Source organism: Lissotriton helveticus, chromosome 1_1, assembly GCF_964261635.1.
Source record: "Lissotriton helveticus chromosome 1_1, aLisHel1.1, whole genome shotgun sequence".
NCBI classification, from domain to species: Eukaryota; Metazoa; Chordata; class Amphibia; order Caudata; family Salamandridae; genus Lissotriton; species Lissotriton helveticus.
In genome coordinates this window covers 1,875,952,637-1,875,966,525 of record NC_136057.1, presented here as the reverse complement: position 1 = coordinate 1,875,966,525, position 13,889 = coordinate 1,875,952,637, and the positions used below count along the sequence as shown (strand labels likewise).

General features: G+C 51.8%; 1 protein-coding gene across 1 annotated transcript in view; it reads right to left on the bottom strand.

Moving 5' to 3' along the window:
- BRINP2 (BMP/retinoic acid inducible neural specific 2) overlaps positions 1 to 12,589 on the bottom strand; it is a 254,992-nt gene extending 242,403 nt beyond the window's left edge. Inside the window, exon 1 of the mRNA XM_078642029.1 lies at positions 12,418 to 12,589. The gene's annotated coding sequence lies outside the window, so the exon portion shown is untranslated. The remainder of the gene's footprint in view (positions 1 to 12,417) is intronic.
- Between the last annotated feature and the right edge of the window lie 1,300 nt (positions 12,590 to 13,889).

Here is a 13,889-nt window from a genome sequence, read left to right as displayed (position 1 = left end):
GAACCGAGGCCTCAACAGGACCACTACAGGTATCTTACACCAGACTACTATGGAACACCAGGCCTAACGGCAGGGGCAAATCAAATCTAGACTGAGACTGCAACAGGACCACTACATATATCTTACAATGGACTGCAATGGAACATCAGCACCCGAGGCTATGAACAAACCAAACACAGAACTGAATCCACAGCTGGACAACTACAACTGCAACTATTGAACATCAGGCCCCGGTACAAAGAGAATCCAGAACCGAGGCTACAGCAAGGCCACTACAGACATCTTACACCGGATTCTATGAAGCATCATGTGCAGATGCAGGGTCTAAACCAAACCCACAACTGAGGCCACAACAGGGTCCTCACAAGCGCCCTCGTGAATCTTGGGAACACCAGGCCCAGCGACAGGGTTGAACAAGGTCAAGAACTGAGGCTACAGCAGAACCACTACAAACATCTTACACCTGATTCTATGGAAGATCAGGCCCAGATGCAGGAACCAAACCAATCCTACAAGTGATGCTGCAACAAGGCCACTACATCAGGCCCAGAGTCAGGGTTGACTCTGGACCGGACCACGCCCAGCGCCAGGAACCCTGGATCTCGACGATGCCAACGTACCCGACGAACCTACGACGCCACCACCCTACGCGCATTCAACACCGGCAGGAACCCCGCCTGTTACCTGGCCACCCCGAAACGCACCCACGGACCCTTCACCTGCCAAGAATGCAAATTCACCTGCATCCGTCCCGGGCCAGCACCCGCCAAGACTACCACCAGCAAGAATCACCTCAAGTGAATCCTGCTCAACACCCGCTCCGTCCACAGACACGCAGTCGAAATCTGGAACCTCTTGGACACCACAGCACCTGACGTCGCCATCCTCACAGAAACCTGGATGAACGCCTCCTCAGCCCCCGACATCGCCAGGAGGGACCGCACCAACCAAACCGGAGGAGGCATCGCCATCGTCCACAGAAACACCATCCGCATCACGACCAACTCGGAAGACCCCCTCGCAGCCGCCGAACACCTGCACTTCCAGATACACACCGACCCCAGGACTACCCTCAGAGGCACCCTTATCTACAGACCCCCGGGACCACGCACTCAATTCAGCGAAGCCATCGCTGACTTCGTAAGCCCGCACGCTCTCACCTCCCCAGACTACATCCTCCTAGGGGACCTCAACTTCCACCTGGAGAACAATAATGACAGCAACACCACCGCCCTGCTAGACAACCTTGCCAACCTCGGACTTAAGCAACTGGTGAACACCCCCACCCACTACGCCGGCCACACGCTTGACCCCATCTTCTCCTCCAGCAAGCACATCTCCTTCAGCCACTCCACTGGACTCCACTGGACAGACCACAGCTGCGTCCACTTCTCCTTCAGGAAATCCATGACCCACCACCACCCGCAACAGGCCCCCCGCAGAAGCTGGAACAAGATCACCGCCGACCAGCTCACCACCTCCCTCAGCCAGAACCCTCCCACCGCCACGACCGACCCCAACGAAGCAGCCCGCAACCTCGCACAATGGCTCGCCGACGAACTCGCACCAATGAAATAACCACCCAGCAGACCCCACAGCAAGAAAGCCTCGTGGTTCACGAACGACCTCATTAACTCAAAGAAAACATGCCGCTCCCTAGAGAAAACCTGGCGCCAGGACCAGACAACAGAGAACATGACAGCCCTCAAGAACACCACCCGCAAGCACCACCAACTGATCCGCACCACCAAGAGAACTACTTACAAACAACGTCTGGACAACAACACCCACAACAGCAAGGAACTCTTCAGCATCGTTAAAGAGCTCTCTAACCCCAGCGCCTGCAACAACGACATTACACCATCGCAATACCTCTGTGACTCACTCGCCTCGTTCTTTCACCGCAAGATCGCCGACATACACGACAGCTTCGGCGCACAGACCAACAGACCAACTGCCCAACCACCGAACCAGCGCACCCAACCGCCACCCTCTGCACCTGGACCCCGGTCAGCACCGAAGACACCGCCCGCACCATGAGCACCATCCACTCCGGCTCCCCCACCGACCCTTGCCACATTACATCTTTAACAAAGCCGACTCCATCATCGCACCCCAACTCCGAGACGTCATCAACAGCTTCTTCGCTTCCGCCACCTTCCCGGAGAGCTGGAAGCATGCCGAGCTCAGCGCCCTCCTGAAAAAACCCACCGGGGACCCCGCGGACCTCAAGAACTTTCGACCCATCTCCCTCCTCCCTTTTCCTGCCAAAGTCATCGAGAAGACGGTCAACAAACAACTCTCCACCTCCCTCGAGACTAACGGATCCCTCGACCCATCGCAGTCCGGTTTCCGAGCAAACCACAGCACCGAGACCGCCCTCATCGCAGCTACCGACGACATCAGGTCTATGCTCGACAACGGGGAAACCACCGCACTTATCCTCCTGGATCTCTCAGCAGCCTTCGACACTGTATGCCACCACACCCTGACACAACGCCTCAGCAACACCGGGATCCTAGGCGCGGCCCTGGAGTGGATTACCTCGTTCCTCGCCGGCAGAACCCAGAGAGTCCGCCTCCCCCCGTTCCGATCCACGGCTACCGAAGTCATCTGCGGCGTCCCACAAGGATCCTCGCTCAGTCCCCCCCTCTTCAACGTCTACATGAGCCCCCTCGCAGCCATCGCACGCAAACACAACCTCAATATCATCTCCTACGCCGACGACACACAGCTGATCCTCTCCCTCACCAGCGACCCAGACACCGCCAGAGCCAGCCTCCAGGAAGGAATGAAGGACTTCGCGGAATGGATGAAGCTCAGCCGTCTGAAACTAAACTCAGACAAGACGGAAGTCCTCATCCTGGGACCATCCCCCTCGGCCTGGGACGACTCCTGGTGCCCACCCGTCCAGGGCACCGCAACCTGGGCTTCATCCTGGACATCATCCCTCACGATGACCAAGCAAGTCAACGCCGTCTCATCATCCTGTTTCAACACCCTGCGCATGCTCCGAAAAATCTTCCGATGGATCCCCACCGCAACCAGGAAGACGGTCACCCAGGACCTTGTCACCAGCTGCCTGTATTTTACGGAAACACCCTCTACGCTGGAACCACAGCCAAGCTCCAGAAAAGACTACAGCGCATACAGAATCACTCGGCAAGACTCATCCTGGACATCCCCCGCCACAGCCACATCTCTGCCCATCTGAAGGACCTGCATTGGCTCCCCATCAGCAAGAGAATCACATTCCGACTCCTCACCCACGCACACAAGGCTCTCCACGACGCGGGCCCCATGTACCTCAATAACCGCCTCGCATTCTACACACCGACCCGTCAGCTCCGCTCCGCCAGCCTCGCCCTCGCCACCGTCCCACGAATTCGCAAAGCCACCACTGGAGGAAGATCCTTAGATCCTTCTCCTATCTGGCAGCCAAGACATGGAACTCCCTCCCCACCCACCTCCGACTGACCCAGGACCATCTCGTCTTCAGGAGACAGCTCAAGACCTGGCTGTTCGAGCAGTAGAGACCTCCCCCTCCACCCCCCCCCGGCACCCCCCCCCCCCCCCAGCGCCTTGAGACCCTCACGGGTGAGTAGCGCGCTCTATAATAATAATAATAATAATCCACATTTGTAAAGCGCACAATCACCCGTTAGGGTCTCTAGGCGCTGGGGGCCGTCGGGAAGATTAAGCGAGCTATTGCCCAGAGTCACATGGTGCTGGGCTAATCTGCCGCCGGTGATCGAACCGTGATCCCCAGATTCCAGCGTCAGTCGCCCTGGCCGCGGCGCCACACCTCTTCCACATGCTCTACAAATTCCTTGATTGATTGATTGGTCAAGAACTGTGGCTACAACAGAACCACTAAGACATCTTACACCCGATTCAGTGGAACATCAGGCCCAGAGGTTGGGCCAAACTGAATGTAGGACCACACTGCTGTAGGACGCCAGGTCTAGAGACACGAACTAACAGAATCCAGACCTTAGATTACACCAGAGCCACTTCTGACATCGTACACTGGATTCAAATGAATACCAGGACCAGAAGCAGGGAACAAGCCAAACCTAGAGCTGAGGCCACAGTAGGGCCCCTAGAGACACCTTACTCCTGAATCTATAGCACACCAGGCCCAGAAACAGGGAAAAGTAAAATCAACACCTGAGGCTACAGCAGAACCACTACAGACATCTTACTATCTTCTGCTAGGGAACACCAGGTCCACAGGTAGGGGCAAAGAGAATCCATAACTGAGGCTACCACCGGGCCACTAAGACGCTCAACTGCTAGACGTATGCTGTAGTGATACAGGTCAGAAATTGGGTTCCTTGGCAAAGTTTCGTATAGGACCGTCTACTAGAATAGAAGACCCTTCTACAGGTTCAGATCGAGATGCACCTGCAGAGCTATGTCTGGATCTTAGTATTGGAACAGCAGAGTGCGACAGGTCAACACCAAGGCGAGGCCAGGATTGCAGGGGTTTGTGCATAGGAGCATTGAGGTGCATTGGTGGAGTCCGGAGCCCAAGTAAAAGAATAGCACGATGGGACTGCTCGAGGGACTTTGGTTGAGGAGAAGGTTTGTCCTGCCACTGCAAGCTTATGGAGTGTAGTGTGTCAGGATTGAGATACATTGGCAGAGCTTTGTTCTGCCCTTAGTAATGGAATAGTTAAGAATGCCCCAGGCCAGAGATGATGGTCTACTGGCAGACTGGAGTTGGTCTGATACTTACATAGCTTTGAGTGTTGCAAGTCAGGATGAAGTACATTGGCTGAGCTGTGTGTGGATGGTGGGGCTGTAAGATGAGGGAGTGAGGTAAATCAGAATTTAGGCCATTGGCAGAGGTAGGCATGTGTAGGGGACACTGTCGAACATGACTGATGCACATCCTTACATACCCGAATAGGTCCTATCGCTAATCAAACATTAACAAAGCCAACAGAGGAGAAAGGGTTGACTGGAAAGCAGCACACATGAGCGAGAGAGAGACACAGACAGAAAGTGTGCGCTAAAATGAAGACGAAATAAAAAAAAGTTTCTTCAAGGTGAGTATTTGAAGGATGCAATGTATCCAATCAAAAGGATTTTGATTTAAAGGCAGCTATACTACAGGGGATGGAAGTACATAGGAAGAGGAACAAAAAACATTGAATGAAAATCGAGTAAGTAAAAGTGACGGGTAAGGCAACCAATGGCAAGCAGCGGGATGACCCAAAGTCTGCTGTCAGTACTGGCATTGGCCACAACAAATCGTCAAAAACACCAGGGGCGGCTCCTCCACGTGGGCGGAGGAGCGTCGCCTCACTGCTTTCTCGCAGTGCGAGAAGCAGAAACATAAACTGGTATTCAAAATACTATGTTATGTTTGTGCTTCTCACACTGCGAGAAAGCTGAAGGCAGGGTTTGGTAGGTGGCGGGTGGGTGGGCGTTCCTGTTACAGGCAGGGGAGGAGTGGCTTGCCTACTATCGTGGACGCTGACGGTTTGGTCGGTCCCTGGGCCGACCAAACCAGTCATGCACACACTGCATTTTCTCTGTGGGGTCGGCGTCCTAGCCAATCACAACGCTGCCATTGCATTTGATTGGCTTAGGGGAGGAGAGGGACGCTGCCTGCTCCCTGTAGAAGCAGAGAGAGGGGAGACGTGACGCGGAACCCGGAGGCCAAGGAAAGTTTTTTTATTTAAAGTAACCCCCCCCCCCACTCGCAAGTCATGCCGGCCACTACTGAAAAACACACAGAATGTTAAAAGCAGACCTACAAAGGAGGGAGCGCAACTGGTTGAGGTCGAGGTGCATTGGCGAAGCTCTGTTTTGCATCCGGTTCCTTTGCAAGTGCACATCGATAGTTCCTTCTGCTTCCTGTTCCTGCTAGCTCGCCCTCTGAGTCTCTGAACCTTTAATAGCTCTGAGGCATAGTGCTGAATGGGAGCCCCTGGAGAGGGAGCAGAGGAAGGGCTGGTATGACGCAGGAAAGCCCTTTCACGAGTTGTTTTTCACAGCCCTGCCTGCTTGTTCCGTAAACAACCACCTCAGCTACACTAATCCCCCTGAGGCTGAGGGCACAGGTAGTCTGACGGGAACAGTCCTGCTGGCCACAGTGGAAAAAGTTATGTAGTGTGTCTGTGGTGCAGTTCAACATCCAGGTCATGGAGAGAGGGAAGAGCTGTGAAAAGGTGTCTGTGTGTTTGGGGTCAATAGGTAAAGGTCAGGAGGAGTCTGACCCTCTAATGGGTGTCTTTATTTAGGAGAGCCGAAACAGCTATACAGCTTATAGCCACCTTGAAAAAATGAAAAACTGTGGGGTGTGTGGATGAAAATGTATTGTCCTTGCTTTGAGGTGGTGTAGCGTTTCCATCTCTTGTGTAGCGACCAATTAGGTGCGATTATGGTGTTAAGGGATAGAGGCGTGACATTGTGATGAATGAAGGCCTCCACACAGCAGCACACCTCATCCAGGGCCTGAAGAAATATGATCACATCAACCCCACCCTGATGGAACACCATTGGCTCCCATCACCAGCCTGAATTATATTCAAAACCAGCTGCATAATTTACAAGGCCATTGCTATCAGCACCACTGCTCATCTTGCAGACGAGCCCACCATCTCTGGTGGTGTTCGGTATACCCGCAGTCAGGACACCATCAGACTACAGACTGGAAGTGTAAAAAAATGTTTTTTTTAAAGAGACAGGGCTTTCCCACCTAAGATCTGGAACAACATCCCCATCTCCATCATGACCTCCCCAACGCCCCTCAAATTTAGGATTTAGGAGACAGTTGAAGACTTCATCTAAATGCATTAACCATCCACAACTCAGTTTCTTCTCCTCTTACTTGCCAGCTTTAAACTTGCCTTTGACCATGTACAGTGCTCCACTGCCTTGTGGGTAGGTTCGAGCTAAAAACAGCGAATATGTACATGCAAGATGTATGAGAGCTGGAGATGTGCTTATAGCTTGTGGTATGCTGGCATTCTTAATTTATAATGTGAAAAATTAAAATGTAAGTACCAAAATTCAATGAAGACTTCGTGAGCTACTCGTGCATGACGAGAGGGACAGGAGAGATCTGAGCTGGCTGAAACATACTGAAAGAAAGCAAAAAACACACATACTCAAAAACCTGCCATTTGTAAAGCTAGAGATGGTTTGAGGAATGGGGCATTGTGATATTTTTTCTATGTCGGTAAGCACTGTCCTAGTACCACATCTATGTTTGTGACCGACTCTGGTTTGGTTTTGTGACTCTCTCGGTCTTGTGTGGCCTGGTTTGAGCTGTCCAGTCTCAGAGACCTGCACTCACTGTGTAACCAGGTGATTCTTTTGTCCGGGTCTACAGCAGTGAGCAAAAAGCCTCTCCAGTTATCAGTCACAGCACCCAGTTCCTCGTTTCCCGCCTTTGGATGGTTGGCACAACACCCTTGTCTGGCAGCACCCTACACACATAACCCTCAGACGCCTCAAGCTTCATTCACTGGACTGTAGTCTGACTTTAAATGTCTTTTGCTGAGAGAGGTATAGAGGAGGTGGGGTGACTGCTGTTTAGAGGGGTTCTACACAGACCATGTGGTATTGTACATAGTCAGTGTGGTTCAATGGAGCTGCAGGCTGAAATCATGATGTACACAGTGGGCATGTGTGTGGTTTAGGGAATGCTGTTGGCCTGAGTGAGCTGAATGAGGGCTAATGGGACCCCACTCTATTGTGGTCATGTGCATACTGAGTTCGAGTGAGGTTTGGTTGAGTGTGAGGCGGAGGTGGTGCTGTAAATGTGGAGTGTGAGTGGTGGTCGGAGGAGATCCAGGTTTAAGTGGTGTTGTCCAGAGTAAGTGAGAGAAAGGGCCGGGGGAACTTGTGACTCACGGTGTGTTGTTCACAGCGAGGTCCGCCGAGTGCAGCTAGGTTTCGATGTGAGGTGGTGTTATCGAGTGTGACTGCGAGTGAGTTTCTGAGATCCTCCATCTTATAGTGGTGCTATACAGAATGACTATAACTGGGCCAGAGGAGCTCAGAGGTGGCAAGGTGATGTACATAGCAAAACCAAAGGAAATGATGGACGGAGCGTTGACAATACAAGCACTCACCCCCAGTCAACTGATCTGGGTTTAATCCATCATCGTTCTTTAGCTCACTCCGCCACCCCAGTTCAGACATGGCCATATGCAAATCAGTCTAACCCTGTGCCTCATGGGAACAGTCCAGCCGAACTGCCAAGCCATGCCTTCCCTGGACCGGAAACAAGCTTCCCAGGACCGGTTTCTGGCATTGCAGCCGTCTTCAGCCGGGCTAGCTTGAATCCAGTGGCAAAGTGAGCAAGAGACTCACGTCTGAGCATACCCTGCCACACTTATGGAGAACAAAACAAAACCAAAGGAAATGATGGACGGAGCGTTGACAATACAAGCACTCACCCCTAGTCAACTGATCTGGGTTTAATCAATCACCATTCTTTAGCCCACTCCGCCACCCCAGTTCAGACATGGCCATATGCAAATCAGTCTAACCCTGTGCCTCATGGGAACAGTCCAGCCGAACTGCCAAGCCATGCCTTCCCTGGACCGGAAACAAGCTTCCCAGGACCGGTTTCTGGCATTGCAGCCGTCTTCAGCCGGGCTAGCTTGAATCCAGTGGCAAAGTGAGCAAGAGACTCACGTCTGAGCATACCCTGCCACACTTATGGAGAACAAAACAAAACCAAAGGAAATGATGGACGGAGCGTTGACAATACAAGCACTCACCCCCAGTCAACTGATCTGGGTTTAATCCATCACCATTCTTTAGCCCACTCCGCCACCCCAGTTCAGACATGGCCATATGCAAATCAGTCTAACCCTGTGCCTCATGGGAACAGTCCAGCCGAACTGCCAAGCCATGCCTTCCCTGGACCGGAAACAAGCTTCCCAGGACCGGTTTCTGGCATTGCAGCCGTCTTCAGCCGGGCTAGCTTGAATCCAGTGGCAAAGTGAGCAAGGTGATGTACATAGACAGTCTCTCTGAGGTTCATGGACCCCTGGGCTGTGATGGTGTTGTACAGTGTGAGTGTTATTTGAGTGTAGCATAAGGAGCTACTACATAGGACAGATGTGAGTGAGAGTCAGTGATGGGCAAAGATGGCTCAGTGTTGCATGGATTGAAAAGGGTGGGCAGAACTGGTGTTGCACTGCAGCTCCAGGTTGAGATGGTGGTGCACACTGGGGGTGTGAGGTTCAGTCGAGCAGCAAACATCGGTAATGCTGTTCAGAGAGAGCGCAATTGTGGTTCAGCACATTCTGAATCTGAAGTGGGAGTGCACAGATGGGTTAGTACTGCAGTCTAGCATTTACGTAGCACTTAATACTCCTAGGTGGGTGATGAAGTGCTTGCCCACACAGGTACAATACTATAGCGTGTAGGTTGTGTGGTTAGGAGAATTCCTTCATTGTATTGGGCCTATGTGGGAAGGGTTTCTATGCTGTGTGTGATGACCATCGAGGTGTGGTTACTGTGTTATCGAACTCAGTGCTTAGCAGCATAGTGAAAGCAGGGGGGGAGGGCTCCTCCGTTAAGGTGGAGAAGCGTCAGCCCACTAAATAATTACCCCCATGTTTCCATCTCCAGAGATGGAAAAATAAAATGGTAATAAAAGTTCATTTATTATCATTTTATTTTTGAACGCCATGTCCTGAGCCGAGCATCAGGATGGGGGGGGGGTGACTTTCTGATCACTTGGGCAGCAGCAGAAAGCAGTGATGGGCCGGGCACTTTAAGTTTAAAGTGCACGTGTCTGTTTGGCCGGCCGGCTTCCGACGGCCAAACAGACATAAGCATTTTAAACTTCTCAAGACAGCAGGTTAGAGACAGCATAGGGCTCCAATGTCCTCGGGAATGGCGAGAGAGGCCGCTCCATCTAATACTGGCATTGCTCTCATGCAGCATGAGAGCAGCGCCAGGATTGTTTATTGCAGTTTCCTGGAGCCTGTCTGGAGAAGACCTGAGCAAGGAGGAGGGCGCCGCTCGAGGAAGGTAAGTGGGGTTCATTTTTTTAACTTTTGCTTCCCTTCGCCCTTCTTACATGCCAGCCACCATTGGGCGAATGAGAGGACTACAAGGAATGGAAATGTTGCTTATGGTTTGTTTAGTTGTTTATGGTTTGTTTAGGGTGAGGGTGAGTGTCAGTGATGGTCATTGCAAATCCTGGCTGAAGCCTTGTACGGACTGCGAGCTTCCTTCAGTGGGGTTCCTGACTGAGGTGGGATTGAGTTGTATGTGGAATTCAGTAGAACTCCATGATAAAAAGGACATTGGTGTACATGGGTGGAGTGGGGGAGAGTGAGTGGAGTGAGGGGAGAGTGAGTGTGAGGAAAGGGCAGTGAATCTCTGTTCTAAGCAGTACTGTACAGAGGGAGTATGTGTGAAGTTTTAGGACTTTCAGACTAAGCGAGAGTGTGGTTTGGATGAGCTCCGAGCGAAGCCTGTATTTTAGAGATTGTGAGTGAGGTTTTGAAGCTATACTTTGAGATGAGGGTAAATTCAACTGCAGGGTCATGCCGGTGGTTGTACTTGGTGTGAGCGAGGTTCAGTGGAGCTCTGGTCTGTGGTAATAAGAGTCTGTGTGGTCTGAAGCCCAGTGACTTCTAATGATGCTTGGGAGGCCACATGCTATGATGATGAGTGTAAATTAAACTACAGATCTAGATGGTGTTAGAAACAAGTGTTCATTTTGCACCAATATTACTATTTGTAGCGCAAAATACCTTCTTGTGTCCATTTTGCATGTGAGGGTGGGGCATTCTGTGATAAGATAATAGCACTAAATGCTGGGATACATTGGGTGAAAACCCTACCCCAAGAGCATATTTAGTGAGCTGCTCCTGCTTGCTATTCGTGTTCTGCTACATTTAGTGCTATTTCGGAGTGTAAACTACATTCTTGTGCCTAATTTCGACGCGAAAAAGCATTTTTGTGCCAAAAAATAGTGCTAAATGCAGAATTATTCTTCTCGAGTAATTACGCGTAATCTCATGTAAGTGACAGGTAATTCCGAGTAACTGCGCTACTTTGAATCATGCGACTTACACCAACCCCTGAATGGTAAACTAGAGCCTAAACCGCATAAAACTCTGGAGCCCGAGGTTCTAGTGATCCATGTTTTCTCAATTGACCGCACTCTGTGACCCTGGGCAAACCGTGCATCTAGCTGTAACTAGTCTTCTTGTCTGCTTAGATCTAGAAGCGCTTAGAAACTGCATTTCTACAAATATTAAGCATTATAGCAAAAATGAACAGTACTCTGGACCACAGATATGCTCGGGATGTGCCTAAAAAGGTTGGTGATAGACTCCGACTGTAGGCATTGAGAAACTCAATTATGCCCCTCCCCCACTCCTTGAGACAGAAAGAGCGCGTTTGACTCACAGGTTGAATGAACAGCTCTAATGCAAGCAAGGAAAGACTGCCAGTTTACCCCTATTGTACTGTAAAATAAAGCCACACCTTCAATACCGCAGGCCCCTGACACCCCTGGGCGCCGGTGTCACTGCACCTTAATCCGTGGTATAGTGTGGGTTGGAAGCACCTGGGGCATGGGAAGTATCCTTCTACTTTTCTTTTACATGTTTGCGCCCTTCGGAATGCCCCTCGCCCCTAAGAATGCCTCTGAGAATGTTGCCCCGGGGCAAAGGCCCCAGTGGCCCCGCCCACGCCCTCGCCACTGACTTTAATAGCTATGCCCCTGGCTGGGCTCACTGAACATTTAGGATGTATCAGTGATCACAATGTCAAGAATTCGCAAGAATCGAAAGCAATGGAATTACAGCTCATGAATGAGGTGCACCCGTCGCAGTGTCACGATTTGGGAGCAATTCTGCGATTTGATTGCAGGTACTTCACGAGGCATCGGTGACTGCAGCCTCCTGTCGTTGGAGGAATCAGCCACGGAAGAATTCTAGAGCCTCTCGATATAGTACAGATTTCGCTATCATGACTCCAGGTGAATTCACAGCACTGGGATGACAGAAAAACTCTTGGGTATTCAATAAGGTATGAAAAAATGCAATGTCGCGACTTCGGATCAGTGGGCTCGGACTGTACGAGTGATCGCAACGCCACGACATGAACGAGTCGACACAACGAGAGAATCACAGAAGCTGTGGTGTATTACTGTTCATCGCAAATGTCACGATTGTGTGTCAGTTGGCAGCGTTCATAGAATCATCAGCTGACAGAAACGTCGTGATATACATGCCTTTCACCTCTGAAAACAGATTACTGGATTTCCTCACACGACCGGAACTGGTCAATGTCATTCGAATGTAAGCGCTATAAAGAGGTGAATATTTGAACACACTGTGAGCGGGAGGTGTCAATGTGCGTTGTAAAAGCTTTCCGAACGACATATTTTCGCATTTTATTTGTGGCGAGCAGACTTACCTCCAGGTTGGTGTCAGCGGGTGTGCAGACGGTCACACTTCGGCGCTATCAGTCCAGCACTTAGCTGGGTTTCCACGCGTCTGCAGCGCTAGGAGTCCGTTGCCGTCCCCGAAGCCCAGCGCTCGTCACTGATCGTAAGAGAACTTTCCATGACTGCCGGAGGGTGCACTTTACCGACATTTGGCGCCAACATTTTCCAACGACGGTTCTTGCCCTTGGGATGCCCAGGGGAGCCCTCTTCTTTCCTGCTGCTCCTGAGCTGGGGGTGACAGCCACAGCCCAGCTCTGGTGCACCCTGCGAATCAAAACTTCCAGTTCTGGAGGGGCAGAGTCGCGGTTCCCATGAATGAATGCGTTAATGATGCAATGCGTTTCTAAAGCGCAGCTTGGACCAGGGGGTTGCTTCAGTGCGCTCTAATTGCTGGTTAGTGATGTGTCTGGACGGTGGTGATGGAGGGAATCCAATTGGGGTCAGTTCGGTATTCGGTTGAGGTGCCACACCAAAGCCTGACCCCGGGAGGGCAGTGGGCAGACCACGGGCTGTGCTGCCAGCAGACACGCGGCTTCTGGGTCGAGTACCAAGGCTGTTAGGTGCTACGAGTTACACAGACTGTCGATTGATTATTAGTGTACCCCAGATAGGTACCCCCTGTTATCACAGAGCACTGACACACCTGCGCGCATTCCAGTGCCCAGCAATGGTGCCAGGTCTCGTGCCATCGCCAGCTGTCCGTGCACTACGGATAAGAGCGAGAGTACATGCACGGCACAAACCCCGCTGCCTCGCCAGCTGACTTCACACTTGTCCGTGCCTGGTGGCATCGGCACCTCTGCGCACAGTCGTCGCCCTCAGTAGTTAAGGACGTGCAGTTACTCGTGGCATGCCACACACTGCACGCCACAGTCGCGCCTGTGTGCACAGCTGTGTCCGACTTGCTTCCGCCGTGTGACTTCTTGGCGCAGCAGTTAGAAGAATCGTGCGCGAGGTTACAGATTGGCGCTATACACCTTCCGGTGTCTAAATAAATGGCCGCTGTCCAGCTGCTGAGGTTACAGTAAACATCAAAAACTCAAGTAACGCCACCGTTGAAGCCACTGTCGCTGCTGAGCGCCCAGGTCAGATTTTGTAGCACCGGCCACGGATATAGCTCTTCGGGGGCTTGTTCCAGCTTCGTAGCACCTGTCAATGCTCGCACAGTTAAAGTCCCAGCTCCCAAGCTTACGCCCCTGATGTAATCACTGCCAAGGTCACTGCCGACACCCTGGTTCCGCAGATATTGCCACTGATGCAGCTACTGTCACGAGTAGTGTAGCCACAGCCACTGCTCCCAGCAACGTAGCGCCTACCACGGAGCCACTTTCGCACTTACTAGAGCCGCTGCGGAGAGCCTGCTCTTAGCTCCCAGCGCTGTAGCAGTTGCCACAGGTGCAGTCCCTGATAGCATCCCAGCTCCGCAGCACCTGCCACTGTC